This window comes from Camarhynchus parvulus, chromosome 2, assembly GCF_901933205.1.
Source record: "Camarhynchus parvulus chromosome 2, STF_HiC, whole genome shotgun sequence".
Taxonomy (NCBI): Eukaryota; Metazoa; Chordata; class Aves; order Passeriformes; family Thraupidae; genus Camarhynchus; species Camarhynchus parvulus.
This window is the reverse complement of record NC_044572.1, coordinates 76,670,889-76,688,222: the sequence shown is the minus strand read 5'-3', so window position 1 is coordinate 76,688,222 and position 17,334 is coordinate 76,670,889.

Genomic DNA, 17,334 nt, shown 5'->3' with positions numbered 1-17,334 from the left:
TACAAAGGTGATTTTTCTTCTCTGCCACGGAATCAGTTAATGTTGGCATTTTGAAGTAACTGGTAATATGATGAATAAATAGGTAGAATGCACTTCATAATTACAAGGTACCTGTTCTCTCATTTTTAACTATGATTTTATTAAGATATGCTTTCTATCTGTAACTTACCCCTATGTATTTGTAAGGTTAACTGTGGTTTTATATCGGACCTTGTCAACATAACGTTTTGGAAATGCTGTAACACTACAGTATGAACTTAGACTCTTCAGGATGGCTGCAGTTTTACTGATAACAACATTTTTAATAGATGCATGAAATACTAGTATGGAGATATAACAAGTGTGCATAGGAGGTCTGTACTTCTTTGACTACATCTGATATATTTGTGAAAATCAGGCATAGGTCAATTGCTTTATGCACAACAGAAAATTAATATGTATTAGCAAAACATAGGTCTTCCATTTTGGTTTTCCTTGCACAACTTTGTAGTGCCACAGAAATCTGCTGTCTTACCAATAGGTGATTAAAACATATCTGAAATAAAGCCTTAAAGGATGAGCTAAAAACTTAGTCTGTAATTTACAAGCCTATACATAACAAAACACATGCAAAGAAGTGAAGACGTCTTGTACTGAGTAAAGATTTAGTAGTATGGTCTTAAAGGTTATAAGGCTACACTGGCTCTGGCACCTCAGACAGCTTAGTTTAAGTTACAAGGATGTGTTTTTGGTTGGAGTGTCTTGTGCTGAAGTATTATTGAATAAAACAGCAGAACACACAGAGAGTACAAGAAAGTGTGTTAAAAGCAAGTAGTTAAAACAAATTTATTGAGAAGTCACTGTTTTATCATTACTGTGGTGTAAAGCCCAGACCAGCTCCAACTCATGTCTGCAGTTCACTTTGGAGTTCTGCTGCTTCTTTCAGAATAAATTCAAATAGGCCCTCTGCATTAAGTGTTATTTCATATCATTTTGCATCCCAGTTCATGACCTAGACCACATGACTAGTCTAGAAACAAAATGCCTTTCTCAACTGTGCCTCTCACATTCTGGCTGAGCTGGAATATTTTATGTTTTCCCTCTCATCTCATTTTTTGAAAGCAATATTACTTTTCTGTATTACTGTTTTCCTTTATAAAATGATTTACCACACCTCAGTGAAATTTAGTAGAATCGCTGAAAAGTGTGTGAGGATCCATGTATTAATGCTGACATAAATATCAAAAGAGAATTGTGGTTCAATTTGTAATATGGGTTTAAGACACATATTGAAAATATTGTAAAAATAAGGCCGGTTTTTTAACCCTGTACTGGTGAAAAATTGCAAATAGGTTCTGGAGGTCATTTGTTTGTTTGTTTGTTTGTTTGTTTTATTGTAGGCCACTAAGAAAGTTTTAAAGGATTTTATTGGATTCTATTACCTTTCTAAAAAAATCATCAGTTAATTTACCTATTGATTAAACATCTTCTATGCCTCTCTAAATCATTCTTAATTACAAAGACTGTTTCCATAGTTACAATTTATATCTTAATTTCATAGTAGATTTCTTTCCATTTATTCAGCTCATTTCATTTAGCTACCTTATTTTTTATTTGAACTACACATAAACTTCAGAGGTGCTTATCTCTTACAGCTTTTAGGAAGGAAAAACTGTATTAAGGCAGAGATAAAACTGTTTAGTATGCGGCAAGTTTAATTATCATGGATAGACTTCTTTCCTTAATAGAAATACAGGCCTTTGAAGAGGATCGATAAGAAAATAAGCCAAAGAATCAATTAGATTCTCCTAGAATTGAATAAAGGGCCATAAGCAGCATTTAAAATGTGTTATAGTTTTTAATAAATAGCCATAATTTTTCCTCCTTATGAAAAACAGATAAGTCATGAAGGCATTTAAAACATTTCTAAACAACTTTAATGATCAAAGAAGTCCATAAATATTTTAATTAAAGCTGAAAAATGTTGTTCTTTCCCCCTTATTAAGCATATTTCTTCACAGAGGGCAAATATATTGGGAGCAAACCTGAGCAGAAAGAGTTGAGGGTATTTGTTGACAAAAGCTCAACATGACCTATCAAGATACGCCCACAGCCCAGGAGAGCCAACGGTACCCTGGGAATGACCAGCAGGGGAAGGGAAGGGATTCTGCCCCTCTAACCCACTCTGGTGACTCCCCACCAGAAGTGCTGCATCCAGCTCTGGGGTCTTCAGTACAGGAAAGACATGGACCTGTTGAAGCAGGTCCAGTGGAGGGACACGAAGCAAGAGCTCTACTCCCTCAAAAGATGAACAGAATGCTGGAGTAAATCTGCTAGATCGAGACTTTCTAGTCCATAAATATTTAATCGAAATGATCCAGCAGCTCACTTGTGAATAAAATATTTATTCTATGGCTGCACACAAAACATTTAAAATCTGCTTCATCCTTATTGTTACCCTGTCATAGCCAAAAGGCTTTAAGGTTATTTATTTGCTAAGTTTTTATACACTGAGTTCAGCTTTTGGCAGTCCCTGCTGTTTGCTATTGCAATGCTGAATTAGTCAAGAATGCTGGGAAAGAAGAGAAATGCCAAACTTGCAACAAACCTCCAACATTTTAAGTGGCAGTTTATGACCAGTCTCATACTTGGCCAAAAAATAGACTGTGAAAACTATTTCCCACCATCCTTCTTGGCTTAAAAGTTGAATTGTTTACTGGAATATCAAAACCAGCTGGAGCTAACCTTTCATCAATTTGTTGCTTCGTTAGCAGTGCTGAAATTACTAATGCACTCCAGTATATCTGAAGGAGGGTACAAAGTAACTCTTTGGTTGCAAAGTTTAAGGTGTGAATTCTAAATTTTCCTCTTACTGCTCAGCCAGTCCATGGGGAAATCCTGCGCCCTGAAGCTTAAACTTTAGGAAAGGTACAGACTGAGCATTCACTGCAATCAGCAAACTGGCAAAACTGTGTAGTTCCAGAAGTCATATCAATCGAGCCATAGCTAGAATGTATTCAAGATGGATCTATAAATGGCATGCTAGATTTTTTGTTTTCATGGCATTAAGTGACTGCATGATGTCAAAAAGGGTTTTCTGCACATTGATTGCAGAAAATGCCATTGTAGAAAATGCCATTGTGATGTTGTCTAAACTGCTTTAGTTTCCAGCACAGCAAAATGTATTTATTGTCTCTCTCTTCGTTTTCCTCGTTATTCAGGTAGTTCATTCTGTGACACATTTATGAGAGCTTTCTTTCTTTGAAGTACCTAGATTTTTCTTTAGGATATATCCCAATAAAAGAGTAAAGCAGTTCTGATCCCTAAACTGCTTTCTAGACAGCAGGGATTAAAGGTGAGGCAAAAGATTTTATTTAAGATTGGCCAAAGGCAATGAAGAAAAAACAGTGCATGCATATTTTGCTTTCACAGCATCCATGACATTCTCAGAATTGCACATTTGCCACCATTTCATGATTTTTTGTCGACAGTGATGTGTGTTCTAAAACTTTCTGGAGACAAATGAGGAATTCTTATTGATTATGATGGCTTTTTAAATGCTTGCAGTTTCAGTTATTCTTGTGATTACATCATGAAAAGATCATCTCCTTCTCCTGATCTTTCTTTTCCCAAAAAGGAAAAAGAAGTAGGTTTCTCCAAGGTAATACCCTATAACTGATAACTTTCCTGAGTTAGCTTTGAAGCAGATATTTTTATTCTCAGATATTCAGATGACCATTGTGAGTGTATAACTTATAAGTGAGGTTAAATTCTATTTAATTTCCTCCTCCTTGAGATTTTACTCCCAGATATTTTTTTTCTTTTTATTGATAGGATTTGAAAGACATTATATTGAATTGTCTGTAGCATGAAATTTAGGCAACACTCCATACTCTTTACCTTTCTAAATCTAGGTGACTTTCCATAATGAAGAGGCACTCTAAATCATCCTTTTTCATATATCTCCTCTCTGTGTGTTCATGTAATGTGCTTCTTCTCTCTGTGGATTTACATAAGAGTGAGTGACGTACTGGCAATGGAGTATGCCAGTGGGCCTCAAACTACTTATATTGCCTGAGTCACCGTCGAATATTGTTTTTATTGACTGGCAGTGAGGCTCTCTGATTGACAAAATGCAAGCAATGTGACTCAAATGTTCCTTAAAATAAAATAATCCAATGGAGGATAATCCATCAAATAGAATATTTACTTTAAATCCTCCAGAACTTGATTGCTTTTGTTTTGGTTTTAAAATCACTTAAGAAAAATGAGGGAAGAGCAATATTGCAAATTTGTCTCTAGCACTGCAAAAATCCTTAGATTTGATACTGATTTCCATGCATAATAATTACTATCATTCTTTTATTTTTTTTTGTGCAATGTAGAGTTGAGTTTGAATGTTACATGTGCAATACATATTTATTAAGGTAAGAGCTAGCATCTTGAAATACTTAGATTCGATCTATAAATTTATATCTTTCCAGCTTCCTTTTCATTATTGATTTTATGCAAGTGTAGAATGTATGGGAATTTATCTGGTATTCTAATGAAGCTGAAAAGGGGACTGGAGTAGAGAAAGTAGCGATAGTATTTTTGAAATGTTAATGTGTGTTGTGGGTTAATCCCTCTGGCAGTTAAAACCCACACAGCTGCTTGCTCACTCCTCCTGCTGTAGGATGTGGGAGAGAATGGGAAGGGTAAATGGGAGAACTTTTGGGTTAAGGTAAAGATAGTATTTAATAAGGAAAGCAAAAGCTGTGTGTGCATCAAAGCAAAATAAGGAATTTATTCACTACTTCACATCATCATATAACCCCAAAATAGCAGGGCTTTATAATCCATATCAGTTAATTAAGGAGGCACATGCCGTAACTCTTAATATACCCCCCTTCCTTCTTTTTCCAGCTTTTATTGATGAGCATGATGCCATTTGGCGTGTGATATCCCTGGAATAAAGCCTGTCTGCATAAATGGAAGTACTGAAGCATGATCCTAAAACAATGCAATTCTCCTAAGGGAGAGAAAAGGCATGTTTGTAGCCTCTTCAGCAAACCAGATGGAGCCAGGTGGGCATCTGAGGTACAAAGTGGCTACTGAGTGTTGGGAGTGTCCCTCAGGGTGGGGCAGAGTGTGACAATATCCTTGGCTGGCTCACCAGGGCATGGGGCTGCAGGAGCAGGTATTGAGCCTCAGGGAGGATGAAGGGCTCAGGATCAACACAGAGGCTCTGTGGAGATGAACTCCTCAACCCCCAGCATCACCCCACAGGCTCAGCTAGAGTCTTTGGCCCAGGTCCCTGCTGGGGTTCCCTGTACCAACTAAGCTGCAACGTGTGCCCAGCTGGACAGGCAGATGGAACAAAGGACCACATGTCCCAGCTGTGTACTCTTCTAACTTCTTGCACACTCCCAGCCTGCTCTATGATGGGGCAACATGGGAAACCAAAAATTATGTTGATGGTCTGTAAACACAGCTCAGTAACAGCTAAAATGTCAATGTGGCAGCAAAATCACTGACAAAGCCAAACCACTACTATATCAGCTGTATGAAGAAAACTAACTCTATCCCAGCCAAAACCAGTACAATCCTGCCCCTAATATTGTATATAATGTCTTGCAAGTGCTTGCTTAACCCAGTAAAACATTCCCAATATCTCTACCAATTATGCCTGAAAAATTGCATCCTGAGGAGGGCAACAGAGCTGGTGAAAGGGCTGAAAAAAATGTTCTATGAGGAGCAGCTGATGACTCTGAGCTTGTCTAGTGTGAGGAGAAGGAGGCTGATGGGGGCACTTTGCTCTCTGTAGCTTCCAGACGAGAGGAAGGGGAGATGGAGGTGCTTAGCTCTTCTCCCTGGTATCCAGCAGCAGGACACATGGCAATGGCTCAGAAAGGGGAGGTTGAGATCAGAGGTTCAGATTAGAGTGTAGGAAACATTTCTTTACCTAGGGGGTCGTCAGCCGCTGGAACAGGATTCCTGGAGAGGTGACTGCTGCCCCAAGACTGTCAGTGTAGAAGAGGCACTTGTTGAAGAGGCACCCCTAAGTAATGTATGCTGGTCAGCCCTGAAGTGTCAGGCAGTTGGACTATTTAATATTTGATATTTGTAGGTCTTCCCTGGAATTATTAAGTTCTGTTCTGTTCTGTGAGCTCTTTGCTTGGGAATGACACCATTTAATTTCTCATACAATGTTTTATTAATATTTATCTACATTATCAGAATGCTCAAAGCACTTCTATTGTAAAACAGTTCCCTCTAAATCAGCCTGAGTTATAATTAATGGACATTAAGACAAAGACAAGTCTGCACCTTGGGTCTCAGTTTCAGCTCTACAGGTCTGCAACACTCACTCCTTCCTGCTCTCTGGGGCTGGAGTGTATGGAGTTACATGGTCAGTCCATTAACCACTGGTCTGTAGGCCAACAGATAAAGCAGGACAGACTCAGGAAGAGAAAATTTTCAGCAATTCTTTGTTTCTCAACTTAAGCAAGTCTTAATGGTTTCCAAATGTATACATTTGTAATGAACATGGGGATTTCAGATGACATTAACACAAGTTCAAAGGCTAAACTGCAGTCCCTATACCAAAAGCCAGATTTATTCTAATGGACATCTTTCAGTATTTATCAATCTTCGTTCTTGTTCCCCCCCACTCAACCTTGTTCTTAAAAACCTGAATTCTAACAAATGAATGAAGATGAGTGCCCCTCTTTCCTTCACAGACCTACACCTGACCCTTCTTCCCCTGGCTGCCCCAATTTAGCTTAGTCAATATAAACTGAAGGGCCAAAACATGTCAAAGCCATTACCAAACAAAATAAAATCCTGTAATGAAAAACATTAGACAATACTAAAACATGGTCTAGCTTCTTTTTTTTTTCCCTGCTTTTGGAAATCTATTTTAAAATCTATATTTGAACTGTTGTCTTATAGCCACATTCACATTCTTTACCATTCTGTTATGACTTTTTATCTTTTTTCTCCCACAGGAATAATTGTGTATAATTCTATGTCCAGTTCTGTCCGTTCATTAGTTTAAAACCAGTTTATGTCAACAAGTTATGTATTTCAAAACCCCAAGCCTCTTGCCTCAGAATGTAAGCACTCTTCTGGTCACAGACAGTCATCTTCTACTACTTGCTAAGAAAAATCTGTCATATTGATCCTACTTGCTGTGATTGAAGTTGAAATATTATCTGAAGAGGCTAAGGAATGAATATGTCCTTATTGAGTTGCAAGTAGCAATTATGAACTGTCTTTCCTTGTTTGAGTAGAATATATCATCAGAAGAAAAAACTGAGACTTGTCCTCAAAGCAGCTATCATTAAAGTTTACTTCAAGGAAACAAACTTTCTCTGTTACCTGCTTCAGAGTGATGGTTGTAGCCTTCATTGCATTTAACTGCAGGTCTTTCAAGTTCAATTGACAAAACTGACATCAAAATGACAAAGAGAGTACTTTATCTATTTTGAGATGTAAGTAAGTTTATTGGGGTTTTTTTTTGTTCTTATAAAAAAAGACATACTTTATGCTAAATGATCTCATAAATTCACTTTGTCTTATCCATCTTTTGCTATAATATTTTAAGCAAAGTGACTTTTAAGGAGTCATATCTTACCTGCCAGAACAGATGAATTAGTTTAGAATGTACATTGAGCGGTTAATTTATAAAGGACTGCCTGTGTCGCTGAAGAAAGTTGACTATCATCCAGAAGCTCTGTTCCCAGTATTAACCTGTACATGATGAAGTGTCTCATATTCTTAGCACATTAATAGCACATTAAGTTTCAGATATCATTCAACCTAATTCTCTTTTTCCTAACTTTTATAAGGATGTTTATAGGCCTTCAAGGTATAGCTGTCAATGTTCTCAGACATGCAGTGACTGGAAGAATGAAATGGAACTGTGTGGCTTGACTGAAATTTTCAGTCATTTGCACTGTTTAGAGTAAGGATGCTGCGGCAGCTGGTGGGTCTAGGTCAGAAAGAACAATAGGAAAAAATGTTTAATTTTGCATACAAATTCCATATATAGGAAGTGCTTTTATATATCTGTCTTTTTACTCTGCCTTGTGGAATAGAAATTTGACATTACTTGAGTGGTCTCTGTAGCAATTTGTCTGCTATTTGGTAGTATAAACTCTGGAAGATAAAATGAACTAGGGTCATGCCTGAAGTTTTTCCTACTGAAGTGGGAGGGTTGAAATATAATCTTGTCTATGTTCCAGATGTATTATATGCATATATGTGTATTAGAAATGAGAAGAATAGTCACAGTAATCCTAAAGTATTTCATAAGTCTTTCAAACATGGAATGATATTTATATGACGCCATTTATTTGCTTTGGCTTACACACAATAGTTGAGCTGTTTTATATGGTCTTTACCAACACAAAATAAAACATGTTTTTTTTAAGCATTAAAGTTCAGCTGACTAATAAAAACTCATTAAGATACCTGGAACATTATACTTCATTAAGATAGATGTAGAAAGTCTGATACTTCATGGAAGGGGCTATGGGCTTAATGGAGTGATTGTTAAACTTCCTCATCAACTTCCTCATCCTTATAAACTGTCATTTTTTCCTGGAAAAAAAAAGATGTTTCTTCCCAACGCACCTTTTACATGATTTCAAAAGTGTGTTAAGGACTACTAAACTCAGCCTAAAAGTGATCATTTCATAACTGAATCTTGTTTGCTGCCTCTCTCTTTCAATAAATGTTTTGGAATTATGTTAAAGGTTCCTCCTTTTATAAGAGGGAAAGGCTGTTTACACATATTACTAAAGGCAAAATTATTGTTCGAGAGGAATAACTGCTTAAGATTTTAAATGGTCAAAAAATGGCACAAATGCAAAAGTAAGAATTGAAAGAGAACAATAAAGACAAAAGTTCCATCAGAATTGCAAGTTATAAATTGTTAATGTTACACTAACAGGAGAAGAAGTGCACACCTTTGTAGTAAACCCAGTAAGAGCTGTATTATTTTTCAGGATGTCTCTGATATATGTCAGTTTTCAAGGAAAAAGTGCCATGTGGGACAGTATTATAAATAATTTTTTCCTAGGTTGTTAAAGTGAAAGGACTAGATACTCTACAGCATTGAGTTTTCATTTCATGGTAGTTGTCCCAAAGTGTTTATTTGTCAAGCTAGGACAAATAAGGCAGGTATCTAGTCTAGTATTTGTAAGAAGGATTGTGAAGTCCATTTAACTCCTATTGCTGGTATGTTTTTGGACCTGAATTTTCTCTTTGGCTAGTTATTTCCCTTTGCTTCCCACAGTCCTCTCTACCCACTCATGTACTTGGTGTTATTTTGGATGTGCTCAAAAATTGTAGTGTTATCAAAAGACAGGATGAATAACTGGACACTGAGCAGCAGGTGAATTTTTTTCACCACAGGAGACGCAAAATCACTTAAAAACTGATGCTTTATTTTTCCACGTAAAAGGATTGAGTTTCACGTAGGAAAAAAAACGTTATTTTGTTCCCTAACTGAATATAATTTCCTATTGGCTGACAGGAAACCTATCTACTGGGAAATAAACCTATCTTTTTTATCTTATTTTATGTTTTAGCCACATTATTAATGGCAAAATCTTTTTTAGTATAATGAAATTATATACTAAATAGTCTGTAGTAATTAATTTTTTGGCAGTACATATTTTGAACGCCCCAACAGAGATCACATTGTTGGGTCACAGAATAAATTAAAACTGGAACAGTACTCTAATCAAACCACTTCAATATTGGCCTTCAACATGGTAATATTAAGTGACCAGGTTGCTGAGACTGTAGATTACTTGTACAGTCTAAATGAAGGCAGATGAAATTTTCCAGTGCAAGGTGCCATCCGTGTTTTGGTCTCTGAACACTTCAGGGAATTCTGGGAGTGCACCTGCCAGTATTAAATAATTTATGCCAATCTGAACCTACACGGAATCAATGTGTGCCAGGCCCTTTCTGTCATTATGAAATTCTCCATGCAGCTGTTGGCAGTGCAGTGTTTGAGGTATCTCCCTTCATTTCTAAGAAGCCAGCTCAAGAATGAGAAGCTGCATTCTCTGCACAAATTCTGTGGTTAAATTGCCCAGGAAGTATGTTCAGACAGCCATGGATAAACTACTTTCTTTCAAGCCATCTGGTTTACAGCAAACACGGGTATTTCTGTGCTACAGTTAAAATTTCTGTGTGAGGCCATTAAGAGATGACAAGCTGAGCATTAAGGCAGTAATTTGCATCAAAGACTGAAGAATTTTCATGACTTTGATTTTGCATAATACTACTTGGAACAAACTGAAAATAAAGCCCAGGCTATGTGAAATAATTAAGAAAGAAACTGAACCCGCTCCCCCCCAAAAAAACCCCAAATTTAAAAAAAAATAAACCAAAAACAATATTGTGCTTTACTCAAAACTCTCTATAAAATGCTATTTGTTAATCATCTCATTTTTTGCGGTTCTTCTGAGATGCTTTACATTCACATGCCTTCACATTTAATTACATAAAACAGCGGCATTTTATTAAGTCATTTCTGATTTCCACCACTTGACAGCTTCTCTTTTGCTGCAGAATATATTTTTTCTGAATATTCCATAGCCATATTGGTGGGAAACTGCTTCTATTTCAAGGTGTGTAAAGGTCAGTCTGTAGATGCTCACAAAGCTGGGATGGGCGCTGGCTTTTTAAAGGTAAGTTGCAGACAAAGGGAGATGTATTGCTTATGACACTGACTGCACAGCCTGTTTCATGTATCGTGGGTTTTTTTACTGTACGGGGTTTTTGTTCTGAATCCTTTTGTTTATTATCTGCATGTGTCTTTTAATTCCTTTACCATACCTTCTGGAGCTGACTGACTGCTCTTAAATTATGTTTGTCTCAGAAAAATAAAGAAGCTTGAAGATAGAGACTCTAATTTTTAAACTGATCAGAAGTAATTCTACTTATTATAGACCTGATGCTGTATGTCACTTTTCAGTATTGGAACTGATGTTTCTGATGTTAGTAATGTTTTCTTTATATTTATTTTGGGAGCTTTTTCATTTTATTTCATTTGAGTCCTCTGCACTTAAAAATTTTCATGTTGTAGGGAAGTCTATTTTTTGTTATGCTTATTTAGAAGCTATTATCTGGGGGTGGAATCAACTTAGTATACTACCTTTATAAATCTAATTAACTGCTGGTCTGCTTGATGTGTACAATTACCAGGCTGATTCCATTTGTGAGAACCAGAGTGGACATTAGGTTTTTTGTTGTACTGATATCTGTTGTATTTAGAAACATTAAAGACTTGTTCAGATAGATCGAAGGTACTTTTGTTTCAGTTTCAATTTCTGCACCTCTGCTGTTGATTCCTGTTTAGTGTACATGAAGTGAAGAACAGCTTTTATTTTCCCCATGATTCGAGTCTTTCCTCTTAAACTGCAAACACCTGCTCCTAAGTGCAGTTTTATAAACTGAGGGAATTGAGGGGAAAAGTGAATTTTGTGATAGCTATTACTGGAATGAACATTGCTGTTAAGTTCTTTTTATTTATTTATTCATTCATTTATTATTTATTTATTTTATTATTATGTTGAATGCAATACAACAGGATTTTTTTGATGGCTCCACATTATTCTGGGGGTTTCCAATTTTGTTTTTCAATTTTTATTTTAAATTCAAGTGTGAATCATTGAATTTGGACATCTGTCATACACAATTTAGACTAGTAACTGACCAGCCAACCAAACTGGTTTTAAGGCAGAAGTCTGTTTTGAGCTGTTCATTGATGTGTTTGACAATTGCATGTTCAAAAACTAACCTTTTATACTTGGTGGTGACGACAGGTAACAAGGGAATGCTTTTCCACACAATTTTTATTTGGAAATACTTCTTCCACTCATCTTCTAGCAATAGCCTCATTTAAATATTTGACTGTGACATTAGGATACCGTTGAATAAACAATATGTGAAGCAATTAAATTACGGCGCCTGAATGTGAATATCTGTCCTATCTCCTCAGTCAGCTGTCTTTTTCTAGGCTGAGGAAGCTTCGATGATTTTATTTTTGAATGTACAGTGTTGCTGATATCAAAAGACAAAAACTCTTGCAACAGTATTAAAATGGGAAGATAAAAAAGCAGTTATTTATTTGAAGCCCGCAGGTGCCTCCCTAGTTATGGTCTGTGGGCACACATGACACTGGATTTCTACAGTCTTTATAAGTTTAACAAATTGGCATATTTAACAAATATTGTCCAATTAGAACAGCACTTGGTTATGTAATTTTCCCCTGGGTACTGCCCCGCTGGAGTTGGTCCAGGGCTTCTTTGCCACATTTCTTGTGTCTTCTCAGACTCTGACTAGGAAACAACATGTTCTTCTTGTAGGTTCTCTTCTTGAAAATAAGACTAAACAGTATTTCAGGAATGTGTTAGAAGGTTAACTTATTATTCTAAAATCTAAGAGAAAGGATAGGAAAAATACCAGCAGCTATATAACCCCGTATTAATAATCTACAAAGCTACAAATATATGAAAAATATATAAAAGCTGAAATCTTTAGGCATCAACAGAACCTCTTTGGCTATCTTTTTCAATTCTTCTCTAAGATTTATCCGCTCTACTGCATCCTTTTGAAGGTTGGGAAGAGAATATTCACGGATTAGAGATTGCAGCCACTGGAAATTTAAGCAAGTGCATAATGATGTTCTATCTCTTACAAAGTTCCTTCCTAATTGTCCCTAAAACCTGATTTGCTTCTTAGACCACTGCTGGATCCTGAGTTGATATTTCCATGAATATCAAGGGCTATCTAAGAGATCATAATCTTATTTCAGGGTAACATGACTTGGTGTTTTGGGGTGTGAATATTTCTTTCACATTTAGACATTTAACGTTTTACTGAATCCTACAGAAGTTCTTTTCAGTTCTTCAGGGATGACTTGTATTGTCCCTCTTTTGAAGTACTTTATCAGCAGTCGTGATCTTCCTCTTTCTCAGTTTCTTTACAGTCTATATGACAGCACTGATCCTAGCATAAATTCGTAACTGTACTGGTGACCCTCTCTATGGTGAAACAGACAGTTTACTCTCACTTTCTGTCTTTTCACCAATTACTTATCCATGCAGGATCCTTTCTTCGCAGGCCAGAGGCCCTTTACTTCCTAAAGAACATTCAATGAAAGCTTTCAAGTACAGTCTCATAAATTCAGTCTGCCTCTCATAATTTTGATCTTCATTATTCCTAGACCTGCTGAAATTTGCAGAGGAATCCAGTGATTCTGTGACAAATTAATATTATTATCCTTTTTTACAAAAACTCATGTTCTCATCCCAAAATACAATTTTTAGTCAGGTGTCCAGACTTCTGGTCTTTTCATTTATGCCTTCTATTATGATTTTCCCACTGAGAATGTCAGGCTTAGAAACCTAGAGTTTCTTGAGTCTCTTTGACTATTTTCCAGTTCTGTGCTCTGAAAGGGAAGAGGTTAGCTGTTAAGCTATTTCATTTTTAAGATCCCTAGGTGATTACCACCTGTTTGGCAGTTTGTTTCCTTTTATTGATTTCTTCCACCACCTCTCCTGCCACCACTTCATCTTCTATTCTGCCCCTGCACATAAGGAAAAGCTCAACAAGAACAAATACAGAAAGTCCATTTCTGGTATGTATTTTCTTCTTACACAGCAGCTTTTATACTGGGACTTTTTACTACTCTTCCAGGTTATTTGGTATGCTTCCCTAGTAATTACTCATCTTTTGTCTCATGTGGCAACTGGAAAGTGTGTGAACTTGCCCAGAAATAAAAGAAACTTTAGATGGCTTCTGACATTTTATTCCAGGAAGGTGTAAGAACCGTGACCAATCCACAACTCTAATCTCTCCACTCTCCATAGTTACTTTAGTCTTACTGTTTTAAGGTACAAAAATAAGATTCTCTATAGAGGTCTGAGAAGTTTATTTTGCATGTGTTGTCATTGAACTCTAGCTGGAAGTTAAGTACCCCTCAGCTGCTTGTTCAGTTCCCCCATCTTCACCCATGCTGGGATGGGGAAGAGACTCAGAAAAAGGTAAAACACATAGGTTGACAATAAAAATATCAAAATCAGGAGCAGCAATAATAATAGCAAGACCAAATAAGAGTTTTAAATAGTGTTTTTATAGAAGATCTTTGGATAATATTTTATGTGCTTAACAATGTAAATAAATTATTCTTTGTGTGTATGACATGGAGTATGTCTGCATAAGGAATTCTTGGGAAAAATATTTTAAAATTAATAAAAAAAGGAAGCTAACAGAGGTGACAGTATTAACTAACAGAAGCTTTGCCATCTTGCACGAAATCCTATTAAAACATAAGAAGAAAAAAAAACCAAACAACCCTGGTCAAATAGTGGTACAGCTTTCTCAGGAAGGTTTTGGGATCTCCATCCTTGGATATATTCATAGCCTGAGTGAACATGGTGCTGGTCAACCTGCTCTGAATGATCAACTTCTCGCTAGCAGGATTTGACTGAATGATCTCCAGAGGTCCCTTCCGACATCAACCATTGTGTGTTTCTGTAGCAGAAAGTGAGATTACATTTCTTACTACAGTAGGCACATTTTGTTGTTTGTCTGGTTCCTGTTATAGGGATGTCAGTTTCAGAATTAATTAAGAAGAGGAAATACAATTTAATGTCTTTTCAAGACTATATATTTTCTGAAAATGAGAAGTCTGAGACAGCTTACAGCAAATCCATTATTAAACAAATTTTGAATCTATGTTTTAATTGGAAATCTAAAATATAATATGATATTGACCTAAATAATGGAGAATTCATGTTTGATATTTTATTTCAAATACTGTAAACAATATTATAGTTTTGGGCAAAAGCTTTCAGTACAGCATTTGTATGCATGTAGTTTATTTTGGTATGGAAATACAGATCCTGGTGTTATTTTCAAGAAACCTGAACGTTAGGTTCAAATATTTATTTAAGATTTATTTAATCAACTGAGGCTTTAACATTATTTTTCCCTTCTCTTTTTTCACCTCAATAAATCACCATGGACAGTTTGTATTTTAATGTGCCTTTCTACCAAATCTGGATTTGCAGGGTTTTTTAAGAGGAGGAAGGGAGAAAAGTGCCTCTAAGAAGGAAGGCTAAGTGGATTAGTAATGATGAATGGTAGTTTTTCTTTAATATTGTGCTGTTTTTGAAAGTAAAAGGAACAAGGCAAGGGAACTACCATGAAATTGAAATAAAATAAAAGTTTATAATGAAAACGGTGGAAAATTTAAGATTTTAATTTTTTAGGTTTACAGACATTTTTTTGTAACCAACTTTGCTCGTAACTGATGCTGGATATTTTTTTTCTTCTGTTGTAGTGTCTGAAATGCACTTTGCTATGCAATTGATGCTTTATGTGTGTCCTCTGCCCTTACAAAAACTGAAGTATTGAATTAAAAGCTTTGAGTACTGTCAAGTTCTAATGGCATGGCAGGAAACATTTTCTTCTTTTGCAATCATGATACTTTTGATACAGTGATAATGAATGCTTCTCCTGAGAGATGTTCAAAATTCAAATTAGAAGAATAAAAACTTTGAAATCTTGTCATTTATAATTTAAACCACTTTGGCCATAAATATTAGGCAAGGGCTCTAAACTTAAATAATTTAAATTCCAATTGAACTATGGAATTTGATTTGTTACCATAGTAAGCAGAGCATATTTGAGTGGTTTCTGTAGTTTTGCTTTAGATAATGGTGATATGCTTAATTTTTCCCCCAAGCAATGGGAAATTTTTGAACTCCTTGATTAGCTGAGTAGGTGTCTATAATGATAATATGGTAGGTGTTAAGTGTATATTAAATGTATGACAATTAATGTGTAGGAGTGAAGTAGATTAAAATATGAAATTTGGAATTCTCTAATGTGGAAAAATATCTTATTCATCTGTATTCTCATCATATTAACATCAGAACTCAGCTGATGGTGGTTTGTTTAAAAATAAAGACCAGGAAGTATTAAACTAAAATGTTCAAAGTCAAGTTCTAACATTGTCTCCATTTGCCATTTCTGTTCTTTAGACAGACTCTTGGGGGCAAACTCTTGTTTTCTGCAAGATAGTAGAAAAGACATGAAATGAAAGAAGAGAACACATCAGTGATCCTTCCACTGGGCTAGGAAGCAGGTGAGAGTGCATCTGGTATCCAAGGGAATTCTTCCTGTATACTTCCTGAGTGTTTCTTTTGAGTATTCTGTTGGTAAAGCAAACTCACTTGCTTCAAGAAATTTTGTGAAGGCACAAACCCACAAATCTATATGTGATTCTATAAGTTATTTTAATTTCTTTATGGCAGGCTGTTAATATATTAAGATGGACAGGATGTTGGCTTGGCTGTTAGTTCAGGACCAAGAGACCTCTATTTTTAAAAGAGCCTTAGAAGATATTTACTGTCACATATGTAATAGATTGTTATTTAAGGGTTATTTCTTTACAGTCTCAATCCTTGACTGAATTTTACCTAATTCTTGAGTTTACCTAATCCTTGACATATCCTGGAAAAGTTCAAACTTCACTTTAGACCCATGTAAAATTTGTTTGAGATGAAGTAAAGCAAAGAACAAACACAGTCAAAATCACAGGCACTTTGATATTTCTTGTTGCAGGCAGAATAGCAGTGTACTTAAATAATCATAAAATCTTTGGAAGTCGGCATTTTCCCCTATATTAGGCACAAGTTTTGGCAGCAGATTGGGCTCTGCCGGGGCTGCCCGGGCCGGCCCCAGGCGGTGCCAGCGGCTGCAGCGGCCCCAGCGCAGGGCACGGCTGAGCCCCTCAGCCCCGGGGAAAGCCTGGGCAAGGGAGGGCAAAACGCTGCCCAGAGCCAGGGCTGAGCCAGGGGAAGCGAGCGAGAAACAGCCCTGCGAGCCCCGAGGGGACAGCGGGAGCAGGGCCGGGGGCAGGAGAGAGCCGGCAGGGATGGCCCTGAGGCCTGGGAGAGAGCCCGGCCGGGCTGGGCTGGCCCTGCGGCCGCTGGGACCGAGCGTGCTCCCGGTAAAGCTGCTGCTGGCAGCCTTGTTGGGGGAATTCTGAACATACAGTGGTATTCATGACGTGCTTCTGGCTGTTTGGAAGCTATGTGCACAGTGTTCTGTTGACCTAAACTCAGGGAACTGTAAAGTAACCTAAAAGTTAAAGTAACATAAAAGTAAAGCAAAGACCCTTCAGAAAATGTGTTTTCTGAGGAAGGGAGAATAAAGACAAATGACGTGCAGAAAAAACAAGGAATGAAATGTCAAAATAACATCTTGGGGTGTTTGATGACCATTTCAGCAGCAGCTGTATCCAACTCACTGTTTCAAGGCAACAGGCTCCCAGTGTCA